This window comes from Hoplias malabaricus, chromosome 8, assembly GCF_029633855.1.
Source record: "Hoplias malabaricus isolate fHopMal1 chromosome 8, fHopMal1.hap1, whole genome shotgun sequence".
Classification (NCBI taxonomy): Eukaryota; Metazoa; Chordata; class Actinopteri; order Characiformes; family Erythrinidae; genus Hoplias; species Hoplias malabaricus.
This window is the reverse complement of record NC_089807.1, coordinates 437725-451556: the sequence shown is the minus strand read 5'-3', so window position 1 is coordinate 451556 and position 13832 is coordinate 437725. Positions and strand designations below refer to the sequence as shown.

Here is a 13832-nt window from a genome sequence, read left to right as displayed (position 1 = left end):
TCCTCGTGTAACTTCCTAGTTGTCAGTCATTTGTGTTGTTTCGCTTCCATTGTTGCTGTGTCACCTTGTTCTATCCAGTCTGTCCGTCTCTGTCATTTCTTCATGTTGTTTCATTTCCAGTTGTTTTGTTTCTCTTCGTTTCCCAGTCTAATCTGTCTTTGCTACTGTCTCATTTCCTGTTGTCGTTTGGTCTCATCTGTTCCCCACTTCGTGTTTGCCCTCAAACCAGTTTGTGTTATCTTTTGTTTAATAAAATTTGCTGTGTTTTTAGCAAGTGCGTCCACCTCTGTTAGTCCTCCCGCGTTCCTGACAAGTGTCTACTGATTTTTTACAAAGTTTAAATTCTGATATTTCTATGTGTTTGTGTTTCCATATGTTTGTGAGGGAGATAAATACATAGTGAGATATGCATGACAAACTGGCAAGAGGAGACTATTATTTTAAATTTTTCTTTAACTTTATTATAATATCTCAGTGGGTGGAAATGTGGCAAACATGATGATATATGATGCTGTCACACAGATATAGGGTCCTGGGGTTGTAGCCTCTCCAGGGTGGTGTTCCCACCTTGTGCCCTGTGATTCCATGTAGTCTCCAGACCCACCGCATCCCTGAAGCAGTTTCAGAGAATGAATGAATATCTAATATCAGAGAACAAACATCAAAACGAAAGTTTTGATATTTTTTTAAATTGAAAAAAAGTCTCTTAATTTCTGTTTCAGGGTAAAAATAAGTAATAAAATATAAAACTGCCTTAAATTCACACATTTTAAAATGAGTTAATTTTGACAGCACAACTTAAAACACGTATAAATTATGGCACAGTAATCCACAAACTAAACAACAAAATATAATCTAAATTTACCTGATAAACCTTCTCTTCTCTAAACATTGCTATAAAACACATTTTTAAAATGGATGTGCACTTCACAACTTTTAATTGCCAAAGTGCACCTTCATCATCCAAGGAAGGTCGTCTAAAGTCAGCCTATACTTAGCACCAAATGATGCTGTAATGGTAGCCACCTGGAGAGAGATTTGAACTCGTGAGTCCTGGCTGTTACAGAGGAATCTTGAAGGCTGAACTAATAACTAAAACATATATTTCCCAAAACACAAGGAGATAAGAAAAATGAAAACAAAGAAATACTTGCGACATTTGAGAAGACAGAGATAGGAGCCTTTTTGGGGTATCCAGAAATGACCCATCCAAACCAGAGAAAGAGGGTCCCAGGAGACTCAGGGGACAGAGGAAGGGTGAGAGGACTAGAGAAAACCCCAAGGCAATTCTAGAAAAGACAAAATGAGGGGGAGGGGGAGAGTGAAATCTCTCAACCCTCTACCTTTACCTGGCTGTGTCTTTAGCCCAACTGAGACATAAGAGCCAGCAGAGAGGGGAGGGCCCTGCAGGCTTATGTAACCACTGTTTTCAGGTGTTGGATGTTTATCTTGATTGGCCCTGGTGCTGCACTGCCTCCCCCTTGTGGCAGGGGCAGGAATAGCAATAGAGTCAAATCTTACTGTTTCTAGCTTGTGTTTAAAATCACTAGTAAAAATGGTTCTTAAGGCAGCACTGCCTTTGAGGAACAATGAATGTAACTGTTTACCAGCCAAAGCCAATGAACTGAATTGGTTAAACGCAATACATGCACACATATATTTCAAAGGCATTTCCGGCAGTCAGAGCAGGCAACCCATGGGGTTCTAGCTTCAACGGTTTATAGTGTGGCATTTGAAAATCTCCGCTCTGTGTGTGTTAACCAATCACATTAATCACAGACTCTCGGCTGGAAACCCATTACATTTGTTCTTCCTAATCATCAGCGCTGCCTTTAATAATAATAATAATAATTACAATAATATTTTATTCATATAGAGTTTTTTTTGGGAACCCAAAGCACTTACACAATAACACACAAAACAAAGACAATCACAGCAACACAATAAGTACAAGAGAATGCATGGCAAATGGATTTTGTCCCAAGATTTGTGTTTGAGAGAGAGAGAGAGAGAGTGAGAGAGAGAGAGAGAGTGAGAGAGAGAGAGAGAGAGAGAGAGAGAGAGAAGAGAGAAGAGAAAATTATTTTTCTGTGGGGAGCTGGAGTAATGTGGATATCAATGATGTTTATGATGGATAATAAACATCTTGATGAAAATGGGGAGAGATGGAACCATTGCTGTCACAGTGTGGATCAGACACAGCAGAGCTACTAGAGTAATTATTCTTTACTGTTCTAAGAACAGCCCTCCCACCAAAATTGTTCAATCCTATAACGACATTATCTTCTGTTCCAATGAAATATATCATGGGTGAGAAGATGGCAATTATAACTGATATTGTATACCGTTTACTTGTGACTTAATAAGAGGACACATTCATAACACATCCAAAGCTGCTATAGTAATTTCCATTTTTTCTGTATGTCTACTCTTTTTCCTGCACGTTCTCTTTATCTAAACACAGTATGAGCCTAATTTAAATTCAACAAAAGTGGGAAAGTGTCTAGTAGAACCCCTTGTGGCTTTTATCCATCCATCCATCCATTTTCTGTAACCGCTTATCCAATTCAGGGTCACGGTGGGTCCAGAGCCTACCTGGAATCATTGGGCGCAAGGCGGGAACACACCCTGCAGGGGGCTGTGGCTTTTATTATTTTGTTTAGTATTGTATGTTTCCATTTTTTTTTTTTGTATTCCAATATTCAAATATATTGCGCATATCAAAGAAAAAAAGGTATAATTAAAATGTTCGCTCCACAGAGTGATACTTCAGATCATTTTGTGGAATTGAGTGTGGCACGACGTTCAGAAGCAGAGCTTAACCTCGTATTTCAACTGAATCTTATATCACTAAATGCATCCTTTGGCTCTTCCACTCAAACACAAATAAAACTCAACCCCAGGATATGACGGAATATTCCTCCACATGTCAATTCACACTGTATGAATATCTTGGGTTTATTTTTACTGCTTGTTTTACAGTAGGTAAAAGGCCAATTAATTTTTACTGAATCGGGAGTGTTTACTGTTTGGAAAAACTGCGGAAATGGTCAGTTTGGAAAAAAAAAAATACTCTGGTAATTACTGTACCCCACATCCACAGGTAAAATCCTGTCCCAATCGGGTCATCTGTTTCCCATTTACCAGGGCTACATATAAACACCAGAACTTTTTTTCTGGAGCTAACAGAATGGAAAGCAGCATATGATGAGAAAACAATATTTGTATTTCATAAAAACTGTATTGGATTAATCTTGTGAACATGGCGTTAAATTGTCAGATAAAGAAAGAGAAGTGTGGTCTTATTTTTCACTGTGAATGACATGTTTGAGAATGTCGGTGTGAGCTCTCTGAAAGGGGCTGGGGGTTCACGCAGGGCCAAGTCGTCCTGAAGCTCATTTCAGATCACAGCAGCAGTTTGAGAGGGACGTGATGGTGGACCATTTGTCAGAGTCTATGGAGCTGCTTCCAGGTGAGGCTCTTCATCACCGCAGGAGCCTGAATGACACATGCAAATGGCTCCAAAGAGCTCAGGCAGATCCAGAGGGCAGAAAGAAGCTTAGCGTTGCTTCAACACCCATCTATTTCGATTAAGCGCCCATACTCACCTCCCTTCTGGTCATTCATGATCAGCTAAAGCTTTGATCTACTCAGGTTGAACGTGTCTGGCCTATCTCGCTTAGCAATTCCATAATAATGGAGCTGATGCTGATGCTGATGGTAATGATGGTAATTACCTTGACAACAATGATGAGGAAATGACATGAGATGCCCATACATTCAGTGTGTAACCCATAGTTACGGCTGGGATTTTGACATAAGAGACAGAGGCATGAAGGCGTCAGAGTGACAGTGGAGCCAACAGACCTGACAGAATAAATCCACAGGGAAGATTAGCATGCATAAATATTTTACACCATTAATGAGGGCATGAATGCATAATTTAGCCCATTGTATTTTCCTGAGCTCCATAATTGTGATTATTGTACGTGTTGTTAATGTTAAAGGATAAGCACCTTTAGTTAATGGACTTCTCTGAACAATCCACATCACTGGAGCTGCTGAATTAAGCTCAGAAAACATATTTATTTTAGTGTACAACTGAGGAATTAAGGAAAATTGATGGAAAGACCAGATGACCTCAGGAGCCCCACTAGTTCTTGCCAGTTATGACTGGCCAGAATGCAGAAGGTTTCAGCACTAGTTCTTCAGATTCTGAGGTGATTACCACACAGTGACCACAACAGCTCAGTTCAGCATTTTAGATCCAAGCAGGGCATGAAGCAGAAGATACCTTCATTTATGGAACAGTTGTACCATGTTCTATATTAACTGTTAGTTTTACAGTTGTGTTGGTTTCATACGCCATGTTTCTTCTCCAGGAGTTTTATTCTTTTATTTTCCACAGTTGTATAATGAAAGATTACAGAGATCCCCCTCTCCTTCTGGAGAAGAGAATGTAATGAACCTTTAGGGAACTCATTTTAAAGTTACATTTACACTGTTTGTACCTTTTCATGAAAATAATATTCTTGTATTTCTTTTAACACTAGTAATATAAATACCTATTTGGTAATTAATTGTTATAATAGTTATTATTTGTCTACTGGTAGTTTTATGGTATAATAATGTGAAGATATGTAAACTGGTCATCACTTTGGACTGGTGGTGTCATTCCAGTGCAGATACAGAGGCAGATTCATTGACTGTCTGTGAAGAGTGTGGTGTGTTCTCTCTGTGTCTGTATGGGTTTCCTATGGGTGACTGTCTGTGAGGAGTGTGGTGTGTTATCCCTGTGTCTGCGTGGGTTTCCTCTGGGTGACTGTCTGTGAGGAGTGTGGTGTGTTCTCTCTGTGTCTGCGTGGGTTTCCTCCGGGTGCTCCGGTTTCCTCCCACGCTCCAAAAACACACGTTGATAGGTGGATTGGAGACTCAAAAGTGTCCATAGGTGTGAGTATGTAAGTGAATGTATGAGTGTGTGTCGCCCTGTCAAGGACACCTTATAGGGTGTGTTACTGCTTTGCACCCAGTGATTCGGGGTAGGCTCCGGACCCACCGCCGCCCTGAACTTGATAAGGGTTACAGACACTGAATGAATAGATTACCAAAGAAACTCATTTGTAACTCGAGTTGTTTAGTTTTGTAGCAATTTCACTCTGTTTACTTTCATACAGCTAGCACTCTCCTGAATTTAGAATCAATTCAAACTTAAGTAATAACTACAGTAAAAATAAAAAAAAAAAATTACCCAGCTATGAAGCAGAAAGAGGGAAATATCCACACCTCGGTTAATTCTTTTCAGTGCTTGGTGTCTCCATCGTCTAAAACCCCCAGATGCTATTTCTTTGCTGTGAGCAGAAAGAGAGAAAGCATAGCATACAGGACAAGACCCCCTTTTACAATTCTTTTCTGTCACCTGTTGACTTACACAGGGCTTAGTAAACACATCTAATGGTGAGGAAATATTCACTGAAAAATAGATAAATAAAAGTTATTTTTTGAGTTGTTTTAATATAATGATGAGAAGGAAACTGACCAGTGGTGTAGACAGTTATAGTACCATTAATAACCATTCTAGGTCTCTTTAAGGTCTCTTTGAGGAGTGTCTGTGTGTGGCACAGGACTCAAGGCTGAGTATTCTCTCAGTTTTGGGCTGAAAAATATCTCCATCACTGGGTCAGCGTGGGCTCTGTATTTATTTTTGCCCAGGCGCTGTAGTTTATTCTCCTCTGTAAATCCACAGGCTTCTGTGGCCCGAATAATTTATACAGCTCCGCCACCAAAGCCCCGCAGCACAGTGGCCTTCCAGGGCCTCTCCGCACTGGCGCTGTAATATCTTTCAAGACTGCCATGTTCTGCACCTTGGGACACACCTCGGTAGAGGAAACATCTCTTGAGAAATAATCCCCTATGAAAAATAAATACACCGCGATGTGCTGTGCGTGGTACTTTCAGAAGAATGCAGTCAGAGACCACCCTGACTTTATTTCATGTCGTCTATAAACAGCAATCACACACAAGTTCTGATTTTTATTTGCTCCTCTCTCTTAACAATGAAAAATTTAAGACAGAAGGCTTTTCAATGAGAGACACTAGCTCAGGGTCGTTATGAGTTCATTAGTCTCCACTAATCTGCTTTATGTGTTCAGGGTTTTGAAATGTGGAATTGTTTTTATTTTTTTTCCACTCTCTCTTTGGTGATAATGTTCTTCACGTGAGTATTTTGGTGGGTTGGACCTATCAGAGGCTCAGAATAGTAGCCTCATTTGCATAATTATGGCCTTTACACAGTTGAGAGTTGTTTGGGGCTTCCTTGGGGGTTATTTGTGCACCTAAATATATGTTGTGGGTTGGTTTTGTAGGTGTGTGTGTGTGTGTGTGTGTTTGTGTGTGTGTGTGTGTGTGTGTGTGTGTGTGTATGTGTGTGTGTGTGTGTTTGTGTGTGTGTGTGTGTTTGTATGTGTGTGTGTGTGTTTGCATGTGTGTGTGTTTGTGTGTGTGAGTGTGTGTGTGTGTGTGTATGTGTGTGTGTGTTTGTATGTGTGATAAGAATATCCAGACACTGAATAAAGGCTTTGCTGGCCCTTGCCATACAGCAAGCTCAAGCCGATCTCACACCCTTGTTCCCTATGCCCTTCTTAGGGCATATTAACTAGTACACTTTACCAATAATAGCTGTGACTCCCATCTCTCCTCTTTTGCACCCTTTGCTGCACTGGTGTCAGAAGTGGGATCTCCTTCAATTCCAGGACAGAGGGGAATTAACACTAAACTGGATGGAGGACAGCAGCAGAACAACGACTCCTGGAGCACTGGTGAGACATGGGAAACAGAAACACACACATACACATCACTACTCTTCTCTTGCTCTCCTGTTCCTTTCTTTTTTTCTTCTCTTCTTTCCCTCTGTCTCCACTCCTTCTTCACTTCCTCTCCTCCTCCTTTCTTCTTTTCTCTTCTCTTCTCTCCTTCACTTCTCTTCTCTTTTCTCCTCTCTCTTTCTTCAATATTTTTTGTTCTCTTCTCCTCTTCCCTTTTTTCCGCTTCTCTATATATGGAGTCTATATGGGATGTACTGAGTCATCATACTCATTACACTATCACTGAATTTGAGGAGAACCAGTGGCAGATTTATGAAAGTGCTCAGTAATGCATGGATAGATTTAAATTTCCATGTTATTAAATTAATAATCAGTGATCATACTACTGTAGAGCAAAGCCAGGCTTCCACATTCATCAGCCGTCCTCCGACCGAACCTGATGTATCTTTTATTTCCAGTTTACAGGCTCCGCTCATAAACCTCGCCATCAAAGCGGTTTTATTTGTATGCTAATCACTCTCCCCTGGCACGCTGTACGTCTTCAGTTTGATTAGAGCTGCACTCATGAAGAGATGTTAATAAGATGTCAAACAGGAGTTGCTCTCGCTCCCTCTTGGTCTGCTGTTCCTCGCCTCCCTCCCCTCCCTGCTGTCACTCTTCCTTTTTCTCTCACTCTCATTCCCCCTCTCCATGGACTGCTTTGATGAGGTTTCCACTTTTACTGTATCTCCGAGAGCTCCATCAGTGTGGAGGCGAACTGGGGACTGCTGACAGACACTGCGCTCTGTTTTCTCTCTGGTTTTCTTCTGATAACAGCAATAAACATGTAGCGCTGTTCTCTTCTGGTTTCTTTTTTCTTCTCTTTGCATTTCTTCTCTGCTCCTCTGCTATTTTCTCATATTCCATTGGCTAACTCTCTCTCTCAAGAAAAAGAGTAAAATCTCTTCTTTTCCCTTCTCTCCTCTTCCCATCTCCTCCTGTCCTCCTCTCTTTTCGTTTCTCTTCTTTCCTCTTCCCATCTCCTCCTGTCCTCATCTCTTTTCGTTTCTCTTCTCTCCTCTTCCCATCTCCTCCTGTCCTCCTCTCTTTTCGTTTCTCTTCTCTCCTCTTCCCATCTCCTCCTGTCCTCATCTCTTTTCTTTTCTCTTCTCTCCTCTTCCCATCTCCTCCTGTCCTCCTCTCTTTTCTTTTCTCTTCTCTCCTCTTCCCATCTCCTCCTGTCCTCCTCTTTTCTTTACGCTTCTCTCCTCTTCCCATCTCCTCCTGTCCTCATCTCTTTTCTTTTCTCTTCATACCTCTTCCCATCTCCTCCTGTCCTCCTCTCTTTTCGTTTCTCTTCTCTCCTCTTCCCATCTCCTCCTGTCCTCCTCTCTTTTCGTTTCTCTTCTTTCCTCTTCCCATCTCCTCCTGTCCTCCTCTCTTTTCGTTTCTCTTCTTTCCTCTTCCCATCTCCTCCTGTCCTCATCTCTTTTCGTTTCTCTTCTCTCCTCTTCCCATCTCCTCCTGTCCTCATCTCTTTTCTTTTCTCTTCATACCTCTTCCCATCTCCTCCTGTCCTCATCTCTTTTCTTTTCTCTTCATACCTCTTCCCATCTCCTCCTGTCCTCCTCTCTTTTCGTTTCTCTTCTTTCCTCTTCCCATCTCCTCCTGTCCTCCTCTCTTTTCGTTTCTCTTCTTTCCTCTTCCCATCTCCTCCTGTCCTCATCTCTTTTCGTTTCTCTTCTCTCCTCTTCCCATCTCCTCCTGTCCTCCTCTCTTTTCGTTTCTCTTCTCTCCTCTTCCCATCTCCTCCTGTCCTCATCTCTTTTCTTTTCTCTTCTCTCCTCTTCCCATCTCCTCCTGTCCTCCTCTCTTTTCTTTTCTCTTCTCTCCTCTTCCCATCTCCTCCTGTCCTCCTCTTTTCTTTACGCTTCTCTCCTCTTCCCATCTCCTCCTGTCCTCCTCTCTTTTCGTTTCTCTTCTTTCCTCTTCCCATCTCCTCCTGTCCTCCTCTTTTCTTTACGCTTCTCTCCTCTTCACATCTCTTCCTGTCCTCCTCTTTTTTCGTTTCTCTTCTCTCCTCTTCCCATCTCCTCCTGTCCTCCTCTCTTTTCGTTTCTCTTCTTTCCTCTTCCCATCTCCTCCTGTCCTCCTCTCTTTTCTTTACGCTTCTCTCCTCTTCACATCTCTTCCTGTCCTCCTCTCTTTTCGTTTCTCTTCTCTCCTCTTCCCATCTCCTCCTGTCCTCATCTCTTTTCTTTTCTCTTCTTTCCTCTTCCCATCTCTTCCTGTCCTCCTCTCTTTTCGTTTCTCTTCTCTCCTCTTCCCATCTCCTCCTGTCCTCATCTCTTTTCGTTTCTCTTCTTTCCTCTTCCCATCTCCTCCTGTCCTCCTCTCTTTTCGTTTCTCTTCTTTCCTCTTCCCATCTCCTCCTGTCCTCATCTCTTTTCTTTTCTCTTCTTTCCTCTTCCCATCTCCTCCTGTCCTCCTCTCTTTTCTTTTCTCTTGTCTCCTCTTCCCATCTCCTCCTGTCCTCATCTCTTTTCTTTTCTCTTCTCTCCTCTTCCCATCTCCTCCTGTCCTCATCTATTTTCTTTTCTCTTCTTTCCTCTTCCCATCTCCTCCTGTCCTCCTCTCTTTTCTTTTCTCTTCTCTCCTCTTCCCATCTCCTCCTGTCCTCCTCTTTTCTTTATGCTTCTCTCCTCTTCACATCTCTTCCTGTCCTCCTCTCTTTTCTTTTCTCTTCTCTCCTCTTCCCATCTCCCCCTGTCCTCCTCTCTTTTTGTTTCTCTTCTCTCCTCTTCCCATCTCCTCCTGTCCTCCTCTCTTTTCTTTTCTCTTCTCTCCTCTTCCCATCTCCTCCTGTCCTCCTCTCTTTTCTTTTCTCTTATCTCCTCTTCCCATCTCCCCCTGTCCTCCTCTTTTCTTTACGCTTCTCTCCTCTTCACATCTCTTCCTGTCCTCCTCTCTTTTCTTTTCTCTTCTCTCCTCTTCCCATCTCCCCCTGTCCTCCTATCTTTTTGTTTCTCTTCTCTCCTCTTCCCATCTCCTCCTGTCCTCCTCTCTTTTCTTTTCTCTTCTCTCCTCTTCCCATCTCCTCCTGTCCTCCTCTTTTCTTTACGCTTCTCTCCTCTTCACATCTCTTCCTGTCCTCCTCTCTTTTCTTTTCTCTTCTCTCCTCTTCCCATCTCCCCCTGTCCTCCTCTCTTTTTGTTTCTCTTCTCTCCTCTTCCCATCTCCTCCTGTCCTCCTCTTTTCTTTACGCTTCTCTCCTCTTCACATCTCTTCCTGTCCTCCTCTCTTTTCTTTTCTCTTCTCTCCTCTTCCCATCTCCCCCTGTCCTCCTATCTTTTTGTTTCTCTTCTCTCCTCTTCCCATCTCCTCCTGTCCTCCTCTCTTTTCTTTTCTCCTCTCTCCTCTTACCATCTCCTCCTGTCCTCCTCTTTTCTTTTCTCTTATCTCCTCTTCCCATCTCCCCCTGTCCTCCTCTCTTTTTGTTTCTCTTCTCTCCTCTTCCCATCTCCTCCTGTCCTCCTCTCTTTTCGTTTCTCTTCTCTCCTCTTCCCATCTCCTCCTGTCCTCCTCTCTTTTATTTTCTCTTATCTCCTCTTCCCATCTCTTCCTGTCCTTCTTTCTCACCTTTTTTTCTCTCCTCCACCCTCCTCTCCTTCTTTTCCTCTATCCCTCTTCTTCTCTTTTCATAAAGAACCATTAAATAATGACAGCCACATTAATGTAATAATTACACATGAATAATAACTGTGTAACATTGATAAACCTGGATTCTGTTCATGGTTAAAATGCATCACTCTCCCACGCTTCACTGCTCTGATATAACAGCGACGCCTCAGTGAATACATCAGGTTCTTAACAGCTCTACAAATCAAATTATTCACACCTGAAAACAGAAATAAACAGCCCCTAAAGGACTGGGAGCCCCACCTTTCTTCTCCTCTCTTCCTCCTCCTCACTCAGCCAGACGGGTCATTTTCAGTGTGATGTTGTCCTCAGTGTTGTGCAAGAAAATGCCCCGCCTGTGTGTGTGTGGTAAGCATGACTTGAGGTATGTTGGGTCATTAACTCTGTTGTTCTCACTGTTCACGAGCTGCGCAGAGTGGCTCAGAACTCAGTAATACACATGTATCAGAACCGGCTGTAAACAGTGGATTAACCTTGACTCTGTCCTGACTTTATTTGTTTATCTCCGGCTCCGGAGCTGAATTCAGACACAGTGAGGGACCCAAAGACCCCACAGTGCCCCCTGATGATGATGTATCCTTGGTTTCCATCAAAACTGGGTAGGGGTTCACTGGAGACCAACAAGCGTCCATAAATCCTGAACGAAACTGGTTCCAGAACCAGAGACTTTTTGTGGAAAAGAGCTACTAGGGTGAGGACGCCCTGTTGTGATTTTCTGCCCATCTTCAAAAGTCTTTTAGTGGCAAAAAAAAAAAACACTGACACATTCATTCAAGTTGGAAAACATTGGTCTTACACATTTTAGGTGTGACAGTGTGTGTATACAACAGCTCCTCTTTACTGACAGCACTGCCCACTTCTAATCTGGGAATGAATAGATCTAAATGAACTTCATTTGAATCAACAGAATAGATATTATCCTCATCCTTTCCCCTCCTTTCCTCTCCTCCTCTCCTTCTCTGCAGGAAAACATCAGATTTACTTGTGCATTCATCTTCTCTGTAACAGCATCCAACCTGTAACTGTGACTTCTTCTCTGTATCCATGGAGATGGGTGGAGCCAATTGTGGTGCAGCAACAGTGCCCTATTTAATGATTTCCCCCACAACCTCTATTTCTGGAAAGACTGAGGAGGGGTGCCATTATCTCCAGTAAAAACTAGGCCTATAAACGGTAAGATCCACCAAAAATGTGCCACATGATGTGTCCAGTGCCTACATTGCATCCCACGCTCTGGAAACAGGGATCTCTCCTCAGGAATAAGTAGGGAACAGAGGCAGGGAGTTAGTGTGTACCCCATGGTACACACTGCATCTGAGTTTGTGGATGTCAATTAAGGCTGGGAAACCATTCAGAAATATTAATGACAATAAATCGCATATTTAAACACATCATAAACCTGTCTGTCTTAGTTTTGTTGGAGTAGATGATCTCTACATCATATTTTATCGAACACTGCTCCCTGTGTGTGCCTGTATATTCAATGCTGAAGATGTGTGGTCTGGAGGTCAGGAAGCAAGAAGAAACAGCACACACACCACAGGACTGGAAGAAATTAAATCATCAACAATCAACTATGAATTTGGACAATGAGTACATGTTACTCAGATGATGTCCCTGAAAGTAGATATTTAATTCCCTGCAAACATTTGGCATTAAAAAAAATGCCATTGATGTGAGAGTGTAGTGAGGCGAAGTAAACAGAGACATTCTGACTTATTTGGCCTCGGTTCCACTGCTGCGTCACCAGAGCCATGACAAGCCATTCTGGACTGGTCTGGATTCGAGTTTCTGTTTCCAACTAAGCCCACTCAACAGAACTGAGCATTCCACGCCCATGCACAGTAAATTCACCCGTGTTAAATCAACACTATTAGTTGTATTAGTGATAACACATGCTCCAAAAACACAGGTTGGTAGGTGGATAGGTGACTCAAAAGTCTATGTAGTGTGTGAGTGAATGTTCATGCATGTTGCCCTGTGAAGGTCTGCTGCCCCCTCCAGGGTGTGTTCTTGCCTTGCGCCCAGTGATTCCGGGTTCACTCCGCACTGATCTGGATAAGCGATTACAGATGATGACTGAATGATTAAGCTCAGTCTTGGGGGAAGGTCTTGTTTGTCTTTGTTACAATGAAGATGAATCACAGAGTCGAGAGCAAGAGTCGACTCCAGTGAGACCAGAATCAGAGCCGTTAAATAAAATCTAGAATATTAATGTGATAGTGTAAAGACACTGTCACGACTATTACATTGACCACAATTTACTCAAAAGGACACAGGTTTCGGCTTCAAAGAAACTAGGATTCCATATTTATTTAAACAGATTAAGGTGGAGACGTTAAGGTACAAAGAGCCAAAATGATACTGGCACATGGCTCTTTTATGGTCTTTTAAGGATCACTTGCCCAGCTTCTTTACATCCTTCTCCTTCTGGTGTTGAACTTTTTTTTTTCCAAACACACCCTTACATAGGCTGTTTTTATTTTATCTTTCTGATGTAAACTGTATATCCAAGTGTACTGTTCAATGAGAGGGTTTCCCGCCCCTGACATAAGACCCTATTGTCACCTTAGGATCTATAAACTTTCAGAATTGAGCACCTTGACCTGCCTTTTTTTTTCCACCTGCTCTCGAGTCCACTGTCCTTCTGCTATTAAAGCCCCCTCCAACACTCTGGAAGCAGGCACATATCTGCTCTTCAGTAATGAGCTGAGCACAGTCCCCAGGCATCTCAGTCATCCAGGCCTGCGGCTCTCTAATTGTTTCTGTTTCACCTTTATTTAGAGAGGGACTGAACAGCACATGAATGCAGAAAGCCCCCTATACCTCCACCCACAACTCTCCACCTCTCCCAGCGGAGCAGAACCAGCTCAATTATAAAGTGCTAGGCTTTCTGTCAGACTGTGCACGCTACATAAGGGACCGCTGTTCATTGTGTGCCGTGAGCCTGTGGAAGTCAGACTGGCCTACAGAGGCTGCGATGCAAAGTCTAGCCCTATTTGGAGCGTGTGCTTTGGAAGTGCACTTTGTCTAAAACTTGTTGGCTTTCACTTTTTAAGGTCCTTTGCAAGCACCTGGTTTTTGTTGTTGTTGTTGTTTGCTGGGGTACATTGTGCCACAGCGCCCAGTGCATCTCCCCTGAAATCCTTTAGTGTAAAGAAAGACATTTCACATGATTCCAAAAGCTCTGCAGATGCCAGTTAGGAAATGAAAGGAATCATATAATTCGCAAGAACATCAAAGGAATTCACCTTCATTGAAAAGAAAAAATGGTTCCTTGATTTTATTTATTTATATTTTAATGTGAAAGGGTACATATAGTTAAATTGTCTG

At 42.5% G+C, this 13832-nt stretch overlaps 1 long non-coding RNA gene and 1 pseudogene across 2 annotated transcripts; both read right to left on the bottom strand.

Moving 5' to 3' along the window:
* Nucleotides 1–474: 474 nt before the first annotated feature.
* Nucleotides 475–1374, bottom strand: LOC136705096 (uncharacterized). 2 transcript variants are annotated; one of them, XR_010804004.1, is made up of 3 exons: nucleotides 1151–1374; nucleotides 866–1026; nucleotides 475–611 (listed from the first exon to the last, which is right to left on the bottom strand). It is a non-coding gene; the product is annotated as an uncharacterized lncRNA (long non-coding RNA). The 2 variants fall into 2 exon arrangements; XR_010804003.1 differs by having other exon boundaries at nucleotides 1155–1374.
* Nucleotides 1375–6923: 5549 nt separating this feature from the next.
* Nucleotides 6924–13832, bottom strand: part of LOC136705505 (trichohyalin-like) — a 36017-nt pseudogene continuing 29108 nt past the window's right edge.